We start from the raw sequence: 20,000 nt of genomic DNA, 5'->3' as shown, positions 1-20,000 counted from the left end.
GAAGTCGCAGCACAGGCTCCATGTCTCACCCAGTCCCATTATTCTGACACCGGACCAACCAGTCCTAGCACTAACCCCATAATGCCAGACGCCAGGCGGAGCAGCCACTAGATTGCCAATTTTAAAGTCTTAGGTATTAGGACCCGGCCGGGGTTCGAACCCACGACCTCCCGCTCACTGGGCGGACGCCTTACCACTAGGCCACCGTGTTGCGGTATTTTTGTTCATTGATTACATTTGTTTTGATGTGAGCTGCCGCTTTCGCAGAATAATTTGTTAAACAACCACTAAGTGGACAGAGAGAAGGAGAGAGACAGGCAGCCAGACAGGCAGACAGACAGACAGACACAAACAGAGCGAGCGCGCGCGCGCGCGAGAGAGAGAGAGAGAGAGAGAGAGAGAGAGAGAGAGAGAGAGAGAGAGAGAGAGAGAGAGAGAGAGAGAGAGAGGGAGAAAGAGAGAGAGAGAGTGAGCGAGGAAGAGAGATAAAAAAAAAAGTCGCGTAAGGCGAAATTACTACATTTAGTCAAGCTGTCGAACTCACGGGATGAAACTGAACGCACTGTATTTTTTCACCAAGACAGTTCAGCTTCGTCAATCCCCGCGTGAAGGAAATCGCACACCTCCCACGTGCAAAACGTAGTGATATTGACACGCCAGATTAGCGCGGTAGCGTATTGTGCTAAGCAGGAAAGCGCGCTTTTATGTATTCTTGTTAACTTTCTGAGCTTGTTTTGAATACAACAATGACGGTACCCACCGTTAATTCAATTTTCATCTTCAGTTTCACAAAACAAAAAATGAAAAACGATTCAATTTTCAATATTTCGTTTTTCAATCTTCAATACGGTAAACAGAAAAACAGTTCACTTCCGTTTTTCAATATTTGATTTTCAATTCTCAAATCAAAAAACGAAACAAGGTCTACTTCCGTTTTTCAATATTTTGTTTTTCATTCTTCAAAACGGTAAACAGCAAAACAGTTTACTTCCGTTTTTCAATATTTCATTTTCTAAACGATAAACAAAAAACAATCAACTTCCGTTTCTTCATTTTTGTTTGAGTGCGAAGCACAAAGCCCGCGTGATAAATACAATGACGAATGACGGTACCCACCGTTAATTCAATTTTCATCTTCAGTTTCACAAAACAAAAAATGAAAAACGACTCAATTTTCAATATTTCGTTTTTCAATCTTCAATACGGTAAACAGAAAAACAGTTCACTTCCGTTTTTCAATATTTGATTTTCAATTCACAAATCAAAAAACGAAACAAGGTCTACTTCCGTTTTTCAATATTTTGTTTTTCATTCTTCAAAACGGTAAACAGCAAAACAGTCTACTTCCGTTTTTCAATGTTTGATTTTCAAAGCGATAATAGAAAAACAATCAACTTCCGTTTCTCAATAATGTAATATTTTTCATAGTTTTCTTGTGCAATGAACGCTCCCCGATTTCCCAACCAATCGAAGCTCGGTGTCATTTGCGCCATAACGCAAAAGCCGTGCAGGAGTGCTAGCTGGATTTTTGGCCTGTGGACTGCAAGATGTCGGCTGTTTTTTTTAGTAGGTCGCAAAGGATATCGTTGTCGCTGGCAGACGTCCGTGTCAGCAACCTGGCACGGATTTTCAAGGTTTGTATGTTTATGTATGTACACACAAGTCACTTTCACTTTCACTTTCTCCGTAAGCCTACTTTCTGTTTCCCTCGTTTAGAGACTTCATTGCAGCCATGTTGAATTCGTGCACTGTCGCTTTTAGCAAGGTTTGTTTACCACTTCATCTTCACTGTGACTTTCGATTGCCTGTCTAAATAGAATCAGTGTGTCCGAGATGGTTCTAGCGACGAAAAGAAGAAGGCTGCACGTGTTGTTTTTTTCCAAACTACAAAAAAAGGAATTGTTTGTGTGGAAAGATGTGATCAATACAGTTTCAGTTTGTGTTTCTCGAACGGTGTCACTGTTCAATGAAAACAAATTATTCATGATGGTGCTATGAGTACAACGTTCTCCAGTCACCAGTGTCATAGTAGAAGTAGTAGTAGATAGGGGCGGCTAAATGTCAGCCAAAGGCCGCGAGGCCTTATTTGGTGCCCCATCTTTGTCTTTGTCAATTGATACTTTACTTGGTCTGACTTTGCGTGCCTATGATGGAACTGACACTGATTCAGAAAAACACTAAAACAGAAAGGCTAACCAGACTCATCCCATATTATTATATAATGTCGAAGACGGAGCCAGACTTCGCGGCAATGAAGTGCTTGAGGGGAAGGACTTGAGGGGTAGGCATTCTAAGAGGGGTTTACTAAAAGTATAAGAACAGTATTTTCCTTCACTCATCCTTACCTCTTCTGTATAATTTATAATGAGCTTATCTTATAATAATGATTTACAACATGGAGGTCACTATGAAGTGTCAGACCTCCATGTTGTAAATCACTGAAGTAGCCGTCATCACTGGGCAAGCTACCCCGATCCACCTGTATAAACACCAAACTCCAAAGTAATAAAAATGTGCGCTTAAAACCATCTCGGACACACTGATTCTATTTAGACAGGCAATCGAAAGTCACAGTGAAGATGAAGTGGTAAACAAACCTTGCTAAAAGCGACAGTGCACGAATTCAACATGGCTGCAATGAAGTCTCTAAACGAGGGAAACAGAAAGTAGGCTTACGGAGAAAGTGAAAGTGAAAGTGACTTGTGTGTACATACATAAACATACAAACCTTGAAAATCCGTGCCAGGTTGCTGACACGGACGTCTGCCAGCGACAACGATATCCTTTGCGACCCACTAAAAAAAACAGCCGACATCTTGCAGTCCACAGGCCAAAAATCCAGCTGGCACTCCTGCACGGCTTTTGCGTTATGGCGCAAATGACACCGAGCTTCGATTGGTTGGGAAATCGGGGAGCGTTCATTGCACAAGAAAACTATGAAAAATATTACATTATTGAGAAACGGAAGTTGATTGTTTTTCTATTATCGCTTTGAAAATCAAACATTGAAAAACGGAAGTAGACTGTTTTGCTGTTTACCGTTTTGAAGAATGAAAAACAAAATATTGAAAAACGGAAGTAGACCTTGTTTCGTTTTTTGATTTGTGAATTGAAAATCAAATATTGAAAAACGGAAGTGAACTGTTTTTCTGTTTACCGTATTGAAGATTGAAAAACGAAATATTGAAAATTGAGTCGTTTTTCATTTTTTGTTTTGTGAAACTGAAGATGAAAATTGAATTAACGGTGGGTACCGTATGCACCGTTAATTCAATTTTCATCTTCAGTTTAAACATTTAGTCAAAACTTGACTAATTAATGTAACAAGTCGCGTAAGACGAAAATACAACATTTAGTCAAGTAGCTGTCGAACTCACAGAATGAAACTGAACGCAATGCAAAGCAGCAAGACCGTATACTCGTAGCATCGTCAGTCCACCGCTCATGGCAAAGGCAGTGAAATTGACAAGAAGAGCGGGGTAGTAGTTGCGCTGAGAAGGATAGCACGCTTTTCTGTACCTCTCTTCGTTTTAACTTTCTGAGCGTGTTTTTAATCCAAACATATCATATCTATATGTTTTTGGAATCAGGAACCGACAAGAAATAAGATAAAAGTGTTTTTAAATTGATTTCGACATTTTAATTTTGATAATAATTTTAATATTTTTAATTTTCAGAGCTTGTTTTTAATCCAAATATAACATATTTATATGTTTTTGGAATTAAAAAATGATGGAGAATAAGATGAACGTAAATTTGGATCGATTTATATAAAAAACATATTTTTTGCAATTTTCAGATTTTTAATGACCAAAGTCATTAATTAATTTTTAAGCCACCAAGCTGAAATGCAATACCGAAGTCCGGGCTTCGTCGAAGATTACTTGACCAAAATCTCAACCAATTTGGTTGAAAAATGAGGGCGTGACAGTGCCCCCTCAACTTTCGCGAAAAGCCGGATATGACGTCATCAAAGACATTTATCAAAAAAAGGAAAAAAATGTCCGGGGATATCATACCCAGAAACTCTCATATCAAATTTCATAAAGATCGGTTTCGTAGTTTAGTCTGAATTGCTCTTCACACACACACACACACAGACAGACAGACACACACACACACACACATACACCACGACCCTCGTCTCGATTCCCCCCTCTGCGTTTAAACATTTAGTCAAAACTTGACTAAATGTAAAAAGAGAGAGAGAGTGAGAAATAGACTCGGAGAGAGACAGACATACAAACGGAGACAGAGCGAAAGAGAGCGCGCGCGAGACATATAGAGAAAGAGAGAGAGAGTGAAAGAGAAAAACAGTGAGAGTGACAGACAAACAGGCAGAGACAGAGAGTTGGAGGGGGGGTAGGGGGTTGATGAGAGTGCGTTGCAAGGAAAGGGGGTACTGTCGATAAACATGCAGATGTTGCCATGGAACAATCTCGAAACAAAACAACAACGAAAACTAATTGAAACATTAAGCTCCGCCTCCTTCTGAAACCGCCACGTATTTGTTACATTGATTTCAGTGCAGCCGTGTACTTTTTAAAGTGAATTAAAGTGATGCTTTCTGCCAACATTTTAGTGTGTGTGTGTATGTATGTGTGTGTGTGTGTGTGTGTGTGTGTGTGTGTGTGTGTTTGTGTGTACGTGCGTGTGTGTGTGTGTGTGTGTGTGTATTTGTGTACGTGTGTGTGTGTGTGTGTGTGTGTGTGTGTGTGTGTGTGTGTGTGTGTGTGTGTGTGTGTGTGTGTGTGTGTGTGTGTGATAACTAATGCTTTTAACGAACGTCGCTGTTATTCGTTCCGTGTTCGTCATTTTAACGTGAGTACATTGCTTTTTGTTAATCCATGACAGTTTTTTTGTTAAAAGTTACTGTCGATATTTATGTAGCCGTGTGGCGATTTCATGTACTGTTGTCCCTCTCTTTTACTCTCCGTCTATTATCTTCCCCTGACCCAAGTTGTGTCTCCCGCTAGGATTATTGTGTGTTGTAGGTGTGTATGTAATGGAGGCTGGTTTCTTATTGGTTGATTGTTTGAACGGGTGCGCGGGTGAGTCAGAACAAGAAATTCCTCCGAGGTAGGAAAAACACCCCCGTTGGTCAAAGGGAAATAACCATTCTCACTGCCACCAACTGAGAAGGTTATTTCCCTTTGACCATTAATATGTCCCTCTATAAGTCCTTGTAGAATCTTAATCCACCAATAACTCCCTAACCGTGTGTTTGACTTGTCCCAATTTTTGGAAGGACCGTCTCAGGAATGTATAGAACCTGTTCACCAAGTTTGGTGACGATCGGTCTGTTCATTCTTGAGATCTATATGCGAACACAAACAAACAAACAAACAAACACATCGACCGAATCCTATACACACCCCTATACCGGGGGTGTAATAATAGCGTGGGCTAGAACAGTACCCGGTGTGATTTCGAAGTGAGAGGACGTGTGTCAGTGTGCGTATCGGCTTGGATTTGTGCTGTTTAACTTTTGATTGAACGATTACTGTGTTAATGTAAGGAGTGTAGCTGAGCCATTATACCGTTTATTTTGGCAAAGGAGTGATTCGAGGATTGTTTAGAGAGACTTTGTGTGTGTGAGAAACGTCTTAGAGCTGGTTTTACATCAGCGAAGTGACTTTCGACCGGGATCGTAATTCGAGTTCCGACGAGTTGTGTGCGGCTGTATATTGAGGAAGGAACTACACTGCTTTCTGGTGTCTGCTTTCTGGTGTCTGCTTTCTGGTGTACGTTAATTAAAAGTCACGTTATCGCAACCTCTGTCTTGGCGTCTCATTTATGCTTCCTGGCCTGTTTCCCCCTTTCCACTCCACCCTATCACATTTAGGTCACCTTTTCTCCCAATTTAAACTTTGTTTTCTCATTGTTACGTATTTAAAGAAAACCATTTTGACTTTGGAATTGGATTTATTCAGTAAACCTGGGTTTTTTTAGTTCAAGAGCTAAGAGCACAGTGTTTTTGGAGACATTTGACTTGCTCATGAAAAGGGGACAAGTTTTATTTCGTTAACAACTATTAAAGGGGGAGGGGGTGGTCGGTTTGTTGTAGAAACGCAGATGACATTGTTTCTTTAATAATACATGTCTACCAAACCTCTGCTGACATGTAAAGCTCCGCCTCTTTGTGAACACTATTTATGCGTTGATGACTGTGACGCTTATTGTCCCTATCGAAGGTGTTGTAGCATATAAGCGCCGTTCGTTTGTTGCTTTCTCATCATTCTGCACTTCGACTTCTCACAGCGATCACTTTCTTTCCAAGACGGCTGTTCCGCTACTGTAAGTATGTCTTTTTCACAGGGAAGAATTTGTTCGTTAAAGTAATTTATTTCACACCAGCAATAAATAAAAGTGTAGTGCTGTATTTTCACTATGGTTTAAACAATGTTTATTCATATTTTACATGTTCAAGAAATGTACATTGACATAAGGTGAAAACAACAACAAACCCACGGCTTATGGTGGTGTTTTCAAACAAATTTACAAGAGAAACATGGCAGACAGTCAAGCCCTTATATACAAGTAAGCAAAAACAGACAGTAAAGTTAACACAAAATATCATCCAAATTTAGAAGAAAAAGGAAAAAAGAAGGTGAGAAAAAGATCAAAAGTAAACACACATACACATCTAACCAGAAGTATGCGTAAAGGATAGTAATCGGTGATTAATAAAATCAAGAACAAATATGTGGGGACAAGTGTCCAGACGGGGGACGTAGACAGAGAGAGAGATAGAAAATACTACATGGCTTGCTGTGTCGTACCAGATTTACACGAGTTTTTTGTTTTAATATTGAACTGCGAGCGAAAGCGAGCTGTTCCCCATTTGAAAAAGCAACAAGTGTAAATCTGGTACGACACAGCAAGCCATGTAGTATTCTGTTTATCCTACATACTGTACTTACGTGTATTTTACTAAAAATGTCCTGCAGTCGAGGCAGCTAAATTGAAGACGCTTGTTTTGGAACCTCGATCTCTTCTAAAGCCTCTTGCAATCTATTTCCCTCAAAGTAAAGAAACGTCACTCTGAAAGTGTGGCGTGACGTGTTAGTTCTAAAACTTCATCGAGGGTAATTATCGAACGCAATTTTTTTTTCTATAATGATGTTTGTCTCGCTGACTTTGGCATCATAAGCAGTGGAAAAACAGGTCCCTGCCAGACTTGCTTGACATGACCTCATTTACATGATATACACACGTGTGATTTGAACGATTATTATCTCACGAGTGTCTCTCTTACGTATGTAGGATAAAGAGATACACAAAATCTGTGTTTGTCTAATTATTTCAAAATCGGCCAGTACGTTTAATGAATTCCTGAACTGACTTTCGTTCATATCCCCTTCTAATAATGTAACCATATTAATTAAACGACCGATACGGGTATAAATTGTATCCTGGCGATCTTGCAAATAAGTTGGGCATTCAAAAAAAGAGTGGTCAACTGTTTCTGCACCAGTGCCGCATTCACATTCACTATGGTTACTTAAATGACGAATAACTAAATGTTGCTTCAATTCGCTTATCGACAATCTCAACTTACAATGTAACATTTCTAGGTCTCGAGTCTCTCCGTAAAAGTGTGCTGGGGAAACAACATCGCAAGAAAACGTTTCAAATAACTCAGTGACTAACTTTGTTGAACATATTCTGGTAGTGTGTTTCAAATGTCTGTTGCAGATGGAATAAAGGATGATCGATATAATTCCGTTTTAAATTGTGACATCTTGCGATTGTCTGTGATATGGGTTTGACTCAGATACCAAAGGCGGGAGTCTTAGATTGAAATAATGTGGGTTTTTTTTATTAATCGCCTTTCTTTCAACAAGGTAAATCCAGATTCCGAATAACGTTTTGAATGCCTTAGTGCCTCGCACAGCGCCAATCTAATGTCGTCCAGATGTACATTTTCAAGTTCTTCTGCTATGGCATTAGTGCAATTATCCCATCATGTATCATCGTACTCAAACAATGGCATTATGAAGGTCTTATAAATAATGTCCAGACTGTTTCGACTAAGCCTATATTTGAACGATCTCAAACACGCTACTAGAGGTCTGCATGTCGCAATAATGGATTGAACGTGTGCTTAATCCCATTACAGTCATTTTGCAAGACAACACCCAAATGTTCATGAGTATATGAACCGTGCAAAACGGTGTTATCAAAGTGTAAATCATAAATAAACGGGATTTTGAATATGCCGACGATGAAACTTGCTGTGCTTTAGATGTGTGTGTGGGCTTTTCTCTGTTATATGTTGGCTCACAAACGGATTATATTTCATAAAACGTTCTTCACTATCCTTAAAAAAGCCAACTTTAAACAACCTTAGTATTTTATTTTTACAAATATTATTTCTTCTTTCATTTGATGTTTTACTGACTTTACTATCATTATATTTTATTTTATATACCTTCTTTTTAAAAGACTGTCATTACAGTTATCGAACTATATAGCAAACATTATTACAATTCACAATAATAGCATAAATTAATCAATATTTATAAATACTTAACCATCGTTGTTAAATATCATGTAGAAAGAAAATAATGACTACTACTTATTCAATAAATAAATAAATTAATTAATTAATTAATCAATACATTAGTTAATAAATAGATACAAATAAGTAAATAAGAAATGGAATCTTAAAACAATATATAAAAAATGAATCATTAATACAGAATTGTTTTACTCTTTTAATATCTAACAGGAAAAACGCACCTTAAAAACAACTTCAACATTATTTATCTACTTACATCTTTACAAATGTCTTGACCAACCACAACAACAACAACAACAAAAGCATGCAGACCGCCCACATACAGATCTCCGTTTGCTTGTCCAATCTCTGGCTCAAACAGTTGTTTCATCATTTTCTCACAGACAGAGACAATGATAAAGATGCTGTCTTTCATAATGGTGATTGTGCTGCTGGCATCCACCGAAGCAGTGTCACCTTCAAGTGAGTATGAAACATCGCAATTTCTATTTTCAGCCATTTCACGTCAGAGGCCCATTACAACTCAAATGTAAGAAGCTAGCTGACGGAGACTGCAAAATAGTGCGCGTTTGCGTTGTTTAATCCTAAGAACAAGAGGTTTTGTTTTCTAAAACAGGTCGATACACAAATGTTATATGTATTTTTGACCACTGCTATCGCTGAGAACAATGGCTTTCTGGATCGATGTAACATGTCGTATTTAGGTTTAAAAAAATGCAAATAACGTACCTTTAGTTGCAGTAGTTATGTCTTCTTTTTGTTGTTGCGGGCAACACGGACGACAAATGGATCCTCGATTATTGTTAAAGGCACAGTAAGCCTCCCGTAAACCATCACAGATACTGTCAGGCTTTTACACACAGTACAAACACCCTTCCATTTGAACGCTCACCGAACGGGAACATCCTAGGTGCCCTACGTAAAGAGCGAGCAATTTTCAAAGAATTAATTTTTCGGATTGTCTCCATCACAATCGGACCCTGGTGCGTTTTGGCGCTAGACCTAACTTTTAAAATCTAAATAATGAATTGACAGCTTGTTACACAAACATTCTTAATTAAATCATAAAAGAACTCTTTTTTCATCAAGACAAGATCAGTACAATTCGAAGTTTTGAAAGTTTGAAAAAAGAAAAGCCCGGAAGCAGGGTCACACAAGGTCGTGGCTCTCGTAGCAGACGACGGTTTATTCCTATCGCCAGTTCCTCTGAACAGTCAAAAGCCATTGCTAGAGTTCTTGTGAACCACATCCGTCTGTTTCGTGCATAGTCAGAGGTACACAATAACGTGCTATTGCAGATAAGCTCACAGCAAGCCGCATTCAAATTACAAACTGACGACTGCATTGTAAAAAAGGGAAACTGGATCACACGGGTTCACAATGGCTCAGGGGTAAGATAAACCACGCAAAAATAAATTCTTTGAAAATTGCTCGCTAGGCACCTAGGATGTTCTCAAGCGGTGAGTGTTTAAATGAAAGGGTGTTTGTACTGTGTGTAAAAGCCTGACAGTATCTGTGATGGTTTACGGGAGGCTTACTGTGCCTTTAATATAAGTTTCAATGAAGACTTTCTCGAGAAACAAAGTCTCAACAGCTCTCTGAATTTAGGAAAGAGCAACCCTGAAGTTGATTTCAACTCTGAGGTATGACAGTTTTAAAGATTTATCAAACTGTATTTCGCACAGCACACTATAACACAACAGATCCAAAGCTCTCTTTTGGCTTTATCGCAACATCGATTCAAAGTCACAACAGCTATGTTTTTTTCAGAAAAAAGGCAACCCCAATGGTAAATTCAACTCGAAACCACATCCAAAAGTTAAAAAAAAAGTTTATTTAAAAAAAAAATTATTCTCTTTTTGTGGAGTTTTTGTTTTGTTTTACATGTATATGCTGTACATTACAGGACATCACCTAAACAAGGGGACAAAAACATACAACAGAAACACACTTGGACAATTACAACACACATGGGGTGGGTGGGTGGGTTGCAGTATCAAAAGTATGTAACAAAAATAACCTAAGGGTTACATCAAAACATGCATATACAGGCGCCAATCCTTGTAACATTTATCAAATGTATTATTTTTTGTTTTTTACTAATTAAGACAATTGATCCGAGACTAAATTTTGGCTGTTGCATTACATCAATTTCGTAGATTACCAACACATTAGGCCAAAAAAAAAATTGTCTGTTTAGGGTAACATGACCAAAAAAAGTAGGGTCGGTAGGTAGGTAGGGTTTTTTTTTGTTTTTTTTGTTTTTGTGTGTGTGTGTAAATGCTATGTTGGCTGAACATTCACTTCTTATATTTGATGAATACATGTTTCAAAACTAACGTATAAATAAAACAGAGAGAAAGGGAGAGAAAGAAACGCCAAATGTCTCTTTTTAGCATTTTTACCTCTTTTTTTTTCTTTTTTCTTTTTGAAATCAAAAAAAAGTTTTTGGGTCGGCGCCAAATCGATAGGGTCGGTCGGGTTACCCTAAACAGACAATTTTTTTTTTTTGGCCTTAGACAATTGATCACAGTATCAAAGGCACAGTAAGCCTCCCGTAAACCGCGAGGACTGGGTGGCCGAGTGGTAACGCACTTGCGCTCGGAAGCGAGAGGTTGCGAGTTCGACCCTGGGTCAGGGCGTTAGCAATTTTCTCCCCCCTTTCCTAACCTAGGTGGTGGGTTCAAGTGCTAGTCTTTTGGATGAGACGAAAAACCGAGGTCCCTTCGTGTACACTACATTTGGTGTGCACGTTAAAGATCCCACGATTGACAAAAGGGTCTTTCCTGGCAAAATTGTTTAGGCATAGATAAAAAAAAATGTCCCGTGTGACTTGGAATAAAGGCCGTGAAAGGTGAATGCTCGCCCTAATAGGCTTGAGGTTTGCTGGTCGATGTGAATGCGTGATACATTGTGTAAAGAATTCCATCTCACACGGCATTAAGTTATTGTAAAGCGCATTGAGCATATATATGATTATGCGCTATAGCAAATGTCCATTATTATTATTATTATTATAGTTATTGAGACATCCCTGTGCACTAAGGGATTTATAGAGCAAATCGAGAAAATTCATTATTGAACGAAGCGCATAGCGCTGAGTTCAATAATTATTTTCGAGATTTGCTCTATAAATCCCTTAGTGCACTGAGATTTTTTTCAATAACGATATTGTCAGTACCGCCATAGAAAAAAGAAGATTCCAAACGCACACTTTGCTACGCGCATTTGAATAGGCATAACTGTGTGGTCAGGTCGTGTACAGTAAGATCTACTTTTGTGTGGGGTGTCTCAAGTCGTGCTTTCGTCACACGCATTTCAATTTCTGTTGGTAAATTCCAGTGTAGCGTTAAGCTGAACAGTGATGATCTTTCAGAGAGACCTCATTTGAACTCGGAGAAAGGACTGTGCTCTTCATTATTTGCGATTCGAAATCTTCAGTCGAGCTTCGATGGATTGACTGTGCGGAGTGATTCCCCTTGAATTGACTACCCCACGAAGGACTCGACGGTTCGCACATTTTCAAAGTAAATGTGGCATATTTCTTGTGTTGTATCTTCACTCATCGGGGAGTCTGATACTAAATATGAACGGTAAGAATGCTCTGAACCCTACACGTATTATATCCCCATCGTTTTTTCGTTCACATTTGCCCAACGTATTAATTTGCTGAGCGGGGTTTATGTCGTCTGCTAGGCCAGAACAATCGAACCACTGCAGTCTGCACTGTCACTGAGTCTGCACGAATGAGACAGGCTGGTAATAAGTCTTATAATTATATGGTAAGAACGTTCTGAACCCTACACGTTTTCGATTACGATTGTTCTTGCCTTGAAACAATAATTCGGAAACCATTCATTTACTGAACCGGCTGATGCAGTCGTATTTCAGTGTAGTCTGCTACTCGAATCAGTCTTTCAAATGTTGTGTACGTTATCGGAATAACACTTGTGTTTTCTGTTTAGACTGTTAGCCGCTGGGAATTGTATACTAACTTATCATTTGGTAATGTGGATGATAAGCTACATGCCACTAACACGGCATATTATGAGAAAAATCTATGCAAGTCGGCGAAAATGAGATGAAACACAGCGGCTTCTATTTTTAGATCAGTGGCACTGTGGCACAGGCACATGCAATCTGTCAGAAAAAAACCCACTTCTGCTTTAATTGAGAAGCAGGGAATTTATGGTCATTTGGTATTGTGGAGAATATAAGCAACATGTCATTAATTAATTCTGAGGATGAGAGTACAGTCTCGCTTTGGCAAAGGGCGTAAGAATACGCTCTGTGGAAAAGTTAGCGCACTCCAAGAGTGCGCTAACAGATTTAAGCGCATCGCCATTAGCCAATCAACTGGTTCACATCAGTCATGTGACACCAGTACTTACTGACAATTATTATTATTATTATTATTATTATTATTATTATTATTTAAGTTAATGAGACATCCCAGTGCACTAAGGGATTTATAGAGCAAATCGAGAAAATTCATTATTGAACGAAGCGCATAGCGCTGAGTTCAATAATTATTTTCGAGATTTGCTCTATAAATCCCTTAGTGCACTGGGATTGTTTCAATAACGATATTGTCAGTACCGCCAGAGAAAAAAGAAGATTCAAAACGCACACTTTGCTACGCGCATTTGGACAGGCGTAACTGTGTGGTCAGGTCGTATACAGTAGGATCTACTTTTCTGTGGGCTGTCTGAAGTGTGTCGTGCGTTCGTCACACGCAAACTCTTGTTTTAGTGTAGCGTTAAGCTAAAAAGTGATGATCTTTCATAGAGACCTCATTTTAACTCGGAGAAAGGACTATGCTCTTAATTATTTGCGATTCGAAACCTTCATCGAGCTTCGACAGACTTGACTGTGCAGAGTTTTGCCCCTTGCCAAGGTCGACGGAAAGCACATTTTCAAAATAAATGATTCTCGTGTGGTATCTTCACTCACCGGGGAGTCTGGTACTAAATATGAACGGTAAGAATGCTCTGAACCCTACACGTATTATATACCCATCGTTTTATCGTTCACATTTGCCCAACATGTTAATTTGCTGAACGGGATTTATGTCGTCTGCTAGTGCTACGCACTGCACTGAGTCTCATTTCAAAAACAAAAATTGCTCGTCTCGTTGCACTGAGTCTGCAAGCACGAGGCAGGCTGGTCTTATATATGACATATATGGTAAGAACGTTCTAAACCCTACACGTTTTCGATTCCCATTCTTCTTGCCTTGAAATAATAATTCGGAAACCATTCATTTACTGAACAGATGCAGTCGTATATCAGTGTAGTCTGCTACGCCGGCCGGTGCTGATCTAGCTGCTTGTCTACGTTATCGAAATAACACTTGTGTTTTCTGTTAGCTGCTGGGATTTGTATACTAACTCATCATTTGGTAATGTGGATAATAAGCAACATGCCACTAACATGGCATAATTATGAGAGGAATCTTCGCAAAATTAGACACAGCAGGTTCTATTTTTAGATTAGTGGCTACTGTAGGCGGCACAGGCGCATGCAATCTGTCAGAAAAAACCCATTTCTGCTTTTAATTAAAAAGCAGGAAATTTATGGTCATAATCATTGGTATTGTGGAGAATATAAGCTACATGTCATTAATTAATTCTGAGGATGAGAGTACAGTTTCGCTTTGGCAAAGGGTGTAAGAATACGCTCTGTGAAAAAGTTAGCGCACTCCAAGAGTGCGCTAACAGATTTAGCGCATCGCCATTAGCCAATCAACTGGTTCACATCAGTCATGTGACACCAGTACTTACTGACAATTATTATTATTATTATTATTATTATTTAAGTTATTGAGACATCCCAGTGCACTAAGGGATTTATAGAGCAAATCGAGAAAATTCATTATTGAACGAAGCGCATAGCGCTGAGTTCAATAATTATTTTCGAGATTTGCTCTATAAATCCCTTAGTGCATTAGGATTGTTTCAATAACGATATTGTCAGTACCGCCAGAGAAAAAAGAAGATTCAAAACGCACATTTTGCAACGCGCATTTGGATAGGCGTAACTGTGTGGTCAGGTTTGTGTCACTGGATCTACTTTTGTGTGGGCTGTCTCAAGTGTGTCGTGCTTTCGTCACACGCAAACTCTTGTTTTAATTTCTGTTGGTAAATTCCAGTGTAGCGTTAAGCTAAAAAGTGATGATCTTTCATAGAGACCTCATTTAAACTCGGAGAAAGGACTGTGCTCTTGGTTTCGAAACCTTCATCGAGCTTCGACAGATTGACTGTGCAGAGTTTTGCCCCTTGCCACGGTCGACGGAAAGCACTGCACATTTTCAAAATAAATGTGGCATGTTTCTCATATGGTATCTTCACTCATCGGGGAGTCTGGTACTACATATGAACGGTAAGAATGCTCTGAACCCTACACGTATTATATCCCCATCGTTTTATCGTTCACATTTGCCCAACATATTAATTTGCTGAGCGGGATTTATGTCGTCTGCTACTGCACTGAGTCTCATTTCAAAAACAAAAATTGCTCGTCACGTTGCACTGAGTCTGCACGCATGAGGCAGGCTGGTAATAAGTCTTATATATGGTAAGAACGTTCTAAACCCTACACGTTTTCGATTCCGATTGTTCTTGCCTTGAAATAATAATTCGGAAAACATTCATTTACTGAACAGATCCAGTCGTATTTCAGTGTAGTCTGCTACGTGCTGATCTAGCTGCTACCGTCTCTGCTGCTACGTTATCGGAATAACACTTGTGTTTTCTGTTAGCTGCTGGGAATTGTATACTAACTCATCATTTGGTCATGTGGACAATAAACTACATGCCACTAACATGGCATAATTATGAGAGGAATCTTCGCAAGTCGAAACTGAAAAATTAGACACAGCGGGTTCTATTTTTAGATCAGTGGCAACTGCGGCACAGGCACATGCAATCTGTCAGAAAAAAACCATCTTCTGCTTTAATTGAAAAGCAGGAAATTTATGGTCTTAATCATTGGTATTGTGGAGAATATAAGCTACATGTCATTAATTAATTCTGAGGATGAGAGTACACTCTCGCTTAAGCAAAGGGCGGAAGAATACGCTCTGTTGAAAAGTTAGCGCACTCCAAGAGTGCGCTAACAGTTTTAGCGCATCGCCATTAGCCAATCAACTGGTTCACATCAGTCATGTGACACCAGTACTTACTGACAATTATTATTATTATTATTAGAGGTCGAGTTTGAGCGCTGCAAAACCGAACTGTTTATTCAAAATAGGACAGTAATACAAATACCTTCTTTCATGTAGAGAAACTACCTAAGGCCAAAAAAAATAATAGGTGTGGTTACGGTAACATAGCCAAAAAAAATAGGGTAGGAAGGTAGGCAAACACTTTTTTTTTTTAAACTTTTTTTTCTAATGTGTACAAATTAAACCTACTTGACAGGGAAATAAGTGTGCGACTCGGGCGCTTTCGCTTTCATAGCGTTTTCTGCACTCGTTTTCTTGTGTGTTTTTTGTTTTTTTGACAAATGTAATAAAAAGTTATAGGGTCGGCCCCTAAAAATAGGGTAGGTCGGGTTACCGTAACCACACCTATTTTTTTTTTACGCCTAAACAAGAATCGATCCAGTGGCACACACGATAAGGTTCGAAAATGAGGCTCGTTTCTGCTTCAGTTTCCATAACTTGGAGATAAATTCACGATATCAAAAGAGAGAGAGAGAGAGAGAGAGAGAGAGAGAGAGAGAGAGAGAGAGAGAGAGAGAGAGAAAGAGAGAGAGGGAGAAAGAGAGAGAGGGAGAGAGAGAGAGAGAGACAGACAGACAGACAGACAGACAGACAGAGCGTTAGAGAGAGAGAGAGAGAGAGAGAGAGAGAGAGAGAGAGAAAGCGACAGAGAAAGAATGAGAGAAAGAAAGAGAGAGAGGGAGAGAGGGGAGTGAAAGATAAAATGAGAGAGAGAGAAATAGAATGGGAGAAAGAGAGAGTGATGGGAGGGGGTAGAAACGAGAGAGAGCAGGTGATTGTGAGTGTGTGTGTGTGTGTGTGTGTGTGTGTGTGTCACTGTGTGTGTGTGTATGTATGTGTGTGTGTGAGAGTGTGTGCATGCGTGTGTGGGTGTGTGTGCACCCATTGCACTTCGCTCATAGCGGTTACAAAGTATGTTTGAAAGCAGGCTGGACAGCCGTGTGAGAAGGGTACGTTGTACTCGGAGAACGTACTCTAAGCAGGCTGTGTAGCTCAGTCTTCGGGTTGTTTTGCGATGATAGGCCCCTGTGGAGTAAATTAAGGGGCTTATTGTCCGTCAGGTCTAAATTGCCTATATTGGACATGAATTGGTTTATACGATAGAAATAAAATAGAAAAAAAAGGTGGGTACCGGGGGCTGGTCAAAAGCGGGAGGACGACGGTAGTGGGGGTGGTACGATATTTAAGAGGATCTGTTAGGATTGAATAAAGTCGAGTACTTTGTATCACCTTAGTATAGGTGGGATCCACATACGTATTCTGGGGGGATGGGACGATAAAAACGAGTGTTTATTTCATCCAATTGATGTTTAAAAGTTATAAAGTCAGAGCCACATTTGATTAATACCGGTTAAAAGCAGGTGTGCGTGCTGGAAAACAGCATCCCAATACCGAGACAAATTTGATTTCTCTTAAAATTATTTGCACTGGTTAAAACCATCTAGCTATGTTTGACTTGTAAATACACTTAAGAAGCAGGGAGCTGTGTTTCCAGCCTAGTTCTGTGTGACGGTGCAGAAATTGTGTTGGTGTGAGCTTGTGGGTGTGTTGGTATTCATACACGGCGTTAAAATTTACTTTGTTGAAATCACAGTTATGAAAGATGTGTTCAAAGCTAAAAACTTCTCCGCACTCGCAGTGGTGCAGGAAGAGGTTATGGATACAGCCCTCGGTGCGGGTTCTGTGGAACATTCGCAGGAGGCCGGGAGGGAGGGGGGGAAATGATCCCCCGTCAGGCTGACTCGCGAAGCCGCCAAAAAATGTCTTTTTACATTTAGTCAAGTTATTTATTTTAGCGTAAGCTTCAGATTTGGAAAATTTGATATTGATGATAAAGTCATCCGGTAGCTCTGTAGCTGTTTTGGCTGCCTGGTCGGCTAAATCATTTCCTCTTATGCCCGTATGGGACGGAACGTATAGGAATCTCAGGTCTGTCCCAGCTGTTATAATTTGATGTGATAGGAAGAGTGCTTCGTTTTTGAGTTCTGGACGGTTGTTAGTTCTTCCTTGCATGGCTTGTAAAGACAATTTGGAATCGGTGCAAATCACCGCGGCAACTGGTTTGTCATGTAAATTCTTAACAAACGTAAGTGCCATAATGATGGCGAATAGTTCAGCGGATAAGATTGAGATGTTGGGGTTCAATTTATAATGTTTTACAGTGTTGATGTCGGGGATAACGAAGGCACAGCCGACGGTGCCGTCCTGTAGTTTAGATGTGTATAAATCTGTAGATAGTTGACATATGTTGTTTTGAGTTCTTGTTGGGCGATTGACTTTAATAGAAGGGGGTTGTCTACTTTAGTGGCTGTTGGGTGAAGGGAGTCTGTTATAATTGGGGCCTCCAGTAACCAGGGAGGGTATACCTGTGGGTTTTTTTTTACTATGTTTTCCGGGGTGATGTTACTACCAGTAAGTAGTGCTTTAACAAAATCACAGAGAGGTGTGGTCTTATCATAGATGGTTTTAGTTTTGTCTTTTAATGTGTCCATGTGAATTATTCATACGAGTGTTTTTGGTGAAGGATTCTAGTACGACTTCACTTGTGGGATTGTCAGTGGTGTATGAGCGCACACCGTATTGAGCGGCGCGCAGTGTGCGTTCTTCTTGTAGTGTTGTCCAGCCTACCTCATTGTATTGAGCGGCGCGCAGTGTGCGTTCTTCTTGTAGTGTTGTCCAGCCTACCTCATTGTATTGAGCGGCGCGCAGTGTGCGTTCTTCTTGTAGTGTTGTCCAGCCTACCTCATTGTATTGAGCAGCGCAGTGTGCGTTCTTCTTGTAGTGTTGTCCAGCCTACCTCATTGTATTGAGCGGCGCGCAGTGTGCGTTCTTCTTGTAGTGTTGTCCAGCCTACCTCATTGTATTGAGCGGCGCGCAGTGTGCGTTCTTCTTGTAGTGTTGTTCAGCCTACCTCATTGTATTGAGCGGCGCGCAGTGTGCGTTCTTCTTGTAGTGTTGTCCAGCCTACCTCATTGTATTGAGCGGCGCGCAGTGTGCGTTCTTCTTGTAGTGTTGTTCAGCCTACCTCATTGTATTGAGCGGCGCGCAGTGTGCGTTCTTCTTGTAGTGTTGTCCAGCCTACCTCATTGTATTGAGCGGCGCGCAGTGTGCGTTCTTCTTGTAGTGTTGTCCAGCCTACCTCATTGTATTGAGCGACGCGCAGTGTGCGTTCTTCTTGTAGTGTTGTCCAGCCTACCTCATTGTATTGAGCAGCGCAGTGTGCGTTCTTCTTGTAGTGTTGTCCAGCCTACCTCATTGTATTGAGCGGCGCGCAGTGTGCGTTCTTCTTGTAGTGTTGTTCAGCCTACCTCATTGTATTGAGCGGCGCGCAGTGTGCGTTCTTCTTGTAGTGTTGTCCAGCCTACCTCATTGTATTGAGCGGCGCGCAGTGTGCGTTCTTCTTGTAGTGTTGTCCAGCCTACCTCATTGTATTGAGCGACGCGCAGTGTGCGTTCTTCTTGTAGTGTTGTCCAGCCTACCTCATTGTATTGAGCAGCGCGAAGTGTGCGTTCTTCTGTAGTGTTGTCCAGCCTACCTCATTGTATTGAGCGGTGCGCAGTGTGCGTTCTTCTTGTAATGTTGTCCAGCCTACCTCATTGTATTGAGCGGCGCGCAGTGTGCGTTCTTCTTGTAGTGTTGTCCAGCCTACCTCATTGTATTGAGCAGCGCGAAGTGTGCGTTCTTGTAGTGTTGTCCAGCCTACCTCATTGTATTGAGCGGCGCGCAGTGTGCGTTCTTCTTGTAATGTTGTTCAGCCTACCTCATTGTATTGAGCGGCGCGCAGTGTGCGTTCTTCTTGTAGTGTTGTCCAGCCTACCTCATTGTAAACACGTTTGTTTTTAGCGTGTTTACATGTGCCGAGGGCCAGTTTCAGTGCCTTTAGAGGCCCTTGTAGCCGCGCTGAAGCTATATAATTTTATAGCGATGGATGCTGCGGTTCCGCACTGCCGCCGTTCGGATAACTCCATGCGGCTCAGTGAATGGAGCCAAATCGAAAATAAAGCCAAACTAGCAAAACATACAGATTACATATTGATCTTTTGAGTTTTTGTGTCTTTCGGATCCGGGCGAACTGGGCGGCACAATTATTTCGGCAACTTGCCGCTAGCGCACGCGCGGAGTTGGCGATCCTGTCTAATAATTTTATATTTATGATCTGACAAGAGTAACTTTGTTTTGCTTTTATTTTGTAGGACGGACGGTGGAAAGGGGAGGGGGGGGGGCATTGTCGTCAAGGGGGCGTGTCAG

General features: G+C 40.5%; 2 long non-coding RNA genes across 2 annotated transcripts in view; one reads left to right on the top strand and one right to left on the bottom strand.

Moving 5' to 3' along the window:
* The window catches only part of LOC138973272 (uncharacterized), a 253,426-nt gene that overhangs the window by 46,113 nt on the left and 187,313 nt on the right, over window positions 1-20,000 (bottom strand). The window lies entirely within an intron of this gene.
* The window catches only part of LOC138972251 (uncharacterized), a 15,591-nt gene continuing 1,787 nt past the window's right edge, over window positions 6,197-20,000 (top strand). The window contains exons 1-2 of the long non-coding RNA XR_011457513.1: window positions 6,197-6,297; window positions 8,908-8,986. This is a non-coding gene — a long non-coding RNA (uncharacterized lncRNA). The remainder of the gene's footprint in view (window positions 6,298-8,907; window positions 8,987-20,000) is intronic.

The sequence above is a fragment of the Littorina saxatilis genome, linkage group LG8 (genome assembly GCF_037325665.1).
Source record: "Littorina saxatilis isolate snail1 linkage group LG8, US_GU_Lsax_2.0, whole genome shotgun sequence".
NCBI classification, from domain to species: Eukaryota; Metazoa; Mollusca; class Gastropoda; order Littorinimorpha; family Littorinidae; genus Littorina; species Littorina saxatilis.
This window is presented reverse-complemented; position numbering and strand designations above follow the sequence as displayed.